General features: G+C 34.4%; 1 protein-coding gene across 1 annotated transcript in view; it reads right to left on the reverse strand.

Moving 5' to 3' along the window:
- Window positions 1–5,000, reverse strand: part of LOC123512753 — a 156,583-nt gene that overhangs the window by 61,843 nt on the left and 89,740 nt on the right.

Below are 5,000 nucleotides of genomic sequence, written 5' to 3' on the forward strand. Positions count from 1 at the left end.
TCCTCCTTCCTAATGTCAAAATACTCGTCCAATAACACCTGAAGCTCAAGGTTAAAATGCGTCCCAGTACTCAAGGGGTTAACATGACAAAGATAGTTTTCTCGATTTCGTCTGTCTCTCTCCATAAATATGATCTATAAATACTCTTTCAATTTTTTCTGTCTTTCATTAAAGTGTACCTAGGAAATATCTTAGAATTTTTCCTCTCTTGTCACTCAAAAAAGTAGATAAGAAAAACTATTATCACATTAAAGCTGTTCTGTCGATTTCACGTCTGTCTCTCTCCAAAAGTATGATCTTTAAATGCTCTTTCAGTTTTTATGCCTTTTCAGTAAAGTTGGCCTAGGATATATCTCAAATGTTTTCCTCTCATGTCACTCAAAAAAGTAAATAAAAAAACTTATCACATTAAAACTGTTCTATCGATTTCCGTCTGTCTCTCTCCAAAAAAACCATGATCTATAAATACTCTTTCAATTTTTATCTTTCATTAAAGTTGGCCTAGGAAATATCTCAAATTTTTTCCTCTCATGTCACTCAAAAAAGTAAATAAAAAAAACTTATCACATGAAAACTGTTCTATCGATTTCCCGTCTGTCTGTCTCCAAAAACATAATCTTTAAATGCTCTTTCAACATTTCTGTGCATCATTTAAAGTTGGCCTAGGAAAGACATCAATTCTTTCTTCTGATGTCACTCGAAAACAAAACTAAATACAAAAAAAGGTAGTCTGTCAGTTTCTCTAACAATATTAAATCAATTTCTGCTTATCACTGAAGAAAACAAGTAAAAAAAAATGTCACTCCTTAAATACTGTTAAGAAAAAGTTGTCAATTTCATCTTTAAAACCAATTTCTGTCTGTCACTGAAGATAAAAAGGTGTTGAAAAATATATTCCCTTAACATTTCTGTCTATTTCTGAGTCTGGCAGCGTAGGTGAATCTTTCTGTCTCTCCTGTGTTTTTCTCTGTCTCTCCTCCGTGTCTCCTTCTTCTCTCTTGTTTCTCCTGTCTCTACTCTTTCTCTCTCCTCTCCTGTTTCTCTTTTTCTCTCCTCTTTTTATCTTTCTCTATCTCCTGTCTCTCTTCTGTGTCTTTTCTTTCACCTGTCTCTCGTGTTTTTCTCTCTCTCTGCTGTCTCTCTTTTCTCTCTCATATATCTTTTTCTCTGTCTCTCTCTCTCTCTCTCTCTCTCTCTCTCTCTCTCTCTCTCTCTCTCTCTCTCTCTCTCTCTCTCTCTCTCTCTCTCTCTCTCTCTCTCTCTCTCTCTCTCTCTTTTAATTGATCACCTGTCGCGTTTTGTTAGAATTTTCCACCTGTTTCTTCCTCAGTGAGTGATTAATTAGCTCAGGTGAGAGAGGAGGCACTGCATTGCTTCATTTCACACACACACACACACACACACACACACACACACACACACACACACACACACACACACACACACACACACACACACACACACACACACACACACACACACACACACACACACACACACCAAACAGTTACCTCCTTTTTAAATCCCTTTCTGTTTTTTTTCCTTTTTCTTCTATGCATTCCTGAAAACAGGAGGAAAAAGAGGAAAACCAAATATAAAAACGGGAAAAAAAGGAGAAAATAGATATAAAAAAATGAAAAAAATGTGAGAAAAGGCTGAAGACGACGAAAAATAATAATAAAAAGATAAAGGACGATAAAGAAAAAAAATAGGAAAATGATAACAGATGAAAGACAAATGACAAAAAAGATGAATAAAGAATAAAAACGATAAAGAAAAGAAGAAGAAAATGATGAAAAAAAGATAAAAGATAAAAAAACCAAGTAGAAAAAGAGAAAAAATAATAAGAAATGCTAAAGAAAGTATAAATGATGAAAATAGGAAAAATGAATAAAGAACAATGAATAAAGCAAAAAAAATGATAAAAAAGGGGAAAAAACGAAACACTGTGATGATAAATGAGTTCCGTTTCACCTGTGTTACCTTTGGAATGATGAGTGAGCACTTGTTGTTGTTGTTTTTGCTTTTTTTTTTATTTATTTATTTTTTTTGTGTGTGTGTCGTAGAAAATGGATAGTACCCCCTGCAGCATTTGTCATGAAAGAAAACGGGAAGCGGAAAGTGAAGCGTTTGTTACGTGGAGCATTAGAGAGAGAGAGAGAGAGAGAGAGAGAGAGAGAGAGAGAGAGAGAGAGAGAGAGAGAGATTTGATGTTTAGGATATTTTTACGTTATACTGTCTCTCTCTCTCTCTCTCTCTCTCTCTCTCTCTCTCTCTCTCTCTCTCTATATATATATATATATATATATATATATATATATATATATATATCTCTGCCTGCCTGCCTGCCTGCCTGCCTTATGTCTGTCTGTCTATCTGTGTCTGTCTGTCTGTCTGTCTGTCTGTTTGTCTTTCTGTCTTTCTGTCTGTCTGTCTCTCTCTCTCTCTCTCTCTCTCTCTCTCTCTCTCTCTCTCTTGTATCAGTATCTTCCTCTTTGTTTCCTTCGTTTTTTCCCTCTTCCTCCTCATCTTGAGTTTCACCCTTTACATTTACCTCCTCCTCCTCCTCCTCCTCCTCCTCCTCCTCCTCCTCCTGGTGTAGCAATAAGCGCAAATGGAGGAAAGGAGAAAAGAACAGGGAGCGCTGAAAAGTAACTACCACTCCAAGACACGTTTTCTTTACAAGGGGGGAGTGAAGAGAGAATGGAAACAGACAGTCAGAAAAAACGGTGCCTTGAAGGGGAGACGCAAGGAAAAGTGAGGGACGGCCAGGTAAGATGAGGGGAACTTCTCTCTCTTTCCCCTCACACTAATGACACTCGTAATGCAGGTGCGTGGGGAGGCTCACCTGAAGGAAAGGGGGTTTAGGAGGGTTTAGGGTCGTCCAAGAGGGATTTTTTGATATTTTTGGGTGTTTTTGATGTTTTTTGAAGGTTTTGAAGTTTTTTTGAGAAATTTTTGAGTTTTTTTTGAGGGTTTATTTTGTTTTTTGAAGATTTTTGATGGTTTTTGAGTTTTTTTGGGTTATTAAGTTTTTTTTAATGTTTTTTTAAGGTTTTTTGAGTTTTCTATGGTTTTAAGATGGTGTAGGATGATTTTTGAAGGTTTAAGATGGTTTTTTGAGTTCAATTAATGATTTTTGATAACATTTTAGTATTTTTGATTGTTTAAGATTTTTTTTTGACGGTTTTTGATGAATTTTTTGTTTAGTTTTTTTGAGGAATTTTATTTTTTTTTTATTTTTTGTTTTTTTAAATGTTTTTTTTTAAAGGATTTTTAAGTTTTTTGAGTTTTTTTTTAGGGTTTTTCATAGTTTTTGAGTTTTTTTTTATATATATTTTTAGGGTTTTCTATGTTTTATGGTTTTTAATGATTTTTGATGGTTTTTGATGGTTCTGGAATGGTTTGCGACGGTTTACTCTCTCTCTCTCTCTCTCTCTCTCTCTCTCTCTCTCTCTCTCTCTCTCTCTCTCTCTCTCTCTCTTCCTTCCTGTCCTAATTTTCCTCCTTTCCTCAGCCGTCTCTCTCCGGTTCCTTCCTCTCCTCTTCTTTTACCTCCTCCTCCTCCTCCTCCTCTCCTCCTCCTCCTCCTCCTCCTCCTCCTAGATATTCCTTTCCTCTCTTCCGGCATTTATCTTTCCTTATCGCTTACCTCTCTCTCTCTCTCTCTCTCTCTCTCTCTCTCTCTCTCTCTCTCTCTCTCTCTCTCTCTCTCTCTCTCTCTCTCTGACCAATCATTCATTTTTCCTTTTCAGATTCCAAACTCTGAATTTCTTCCTCCACTTAAGAATTTCCTTGTTGGGATGAACTCTCTCTCTCTCTCTCTCTCTCTCTCTCTCTCTCTCTCTCTCTCTCTGGATTTCTCCCGTTTTCTTTTTCATTTCTCATTTTCTTGTTTGTTTTAAGTAGGACTGTTTTATTTTTTAGATATTTTAGTTTTTTTGGTGTTTTAATTGTCTTTATTAAATTTTAAGACACGTTTCAGATTTATTTTTCCTTTATTTTCATAGATTTTTTTCATTATCTGTTTTCTTCACTAATTTCTATCTTTATTTCCTTCATTTATTTATTTTTATCTATTTATTTCATTTATTGAGTTTAGATTTATTTTGCTTCCTTTTTATTGATTTAAATTTTCTTTCTTACTTTTTACTCTTTTATTTACTTTCTTCCTTTGTTTTATTTATTTTTCTATTTATTTACTTATTTATTTGTTTATTTGGTACACATCTTAAATTTGTTTCGCTTCGTTTTTATAGTTAATTTATTTTCTTTCTTTTTGTCTCTACTGTTTATCTATCTATCTATTTATTTATTTCTTCATGTTTCATTTATTTTGTTTGTTATTCTCTTCATTCATTTGTTTATTTGTTCATTTATTCATTTATTTCCTCCTTCATGTTTTCCATTCATTGTTTGGTTTCCTCATCGCAATCTCCTTTTTTTTTCTTTTTTCTTTTCCTCCTTTATCACCTGTTGTTACATGTCTCTTTCTTACCTCCATGCCATACCATTTTTCTCTCTCTCTTTCTTTCCTATCTCTTTTTTTCTCTTCTTATTTTCTTCTTCTCACTTTTTCCTCTCACTTTTCTCTCACCTCTCACTCTCCACTTATCATCCTGTCTCTCTCTCTCTCTCTCTCTCTCTCTCTCTCTCTCTCTCTCTCTCTCTCTCTCTCTCTCTCTCTCTCTCCTCGTTTTCTTTTCTCCAATATTGCTGTCTCCCTCTTTTTATCAGTTTTTTCTTCTTTTTTTCTCTCCTTTGCTTGTCTTTCTTTTTTTTTGTTTCCTGTTTCTGTTTTTCCTTAATTCCCCTTTTCTCTTTTCTTTATCTGTGTCTCGTTTTCTTCTCTCTTTTTTTCATTTGTCGTATCTGTTTTCCTTTTTCTTTTTTTCTCTCTCTTTCTTTTTCTCTTTTGTTATTTATGTTTCTCCATTTTTTCCCTTCCCTGTTTTTTTTTTGTCTTTTTGTCTTTACTTCTCCTTTATTCTCCTTTCCCT

This window comes from Portunus trituberculatus, chromosome 4, assembly GCF_017591435.1.
Source record: "Portunus trituberculatus isolate SZX2019 chromosome 4, ASM1759143v1, whole genome shotgun sequence".
NCBI classification, from domain to species: domain Eukaryota; kingdom Metazoa; phylum Arthropoda; class Malacostraca; order Decapoda; family Portunidae; genus Portunus; species Portunus trituberculatus.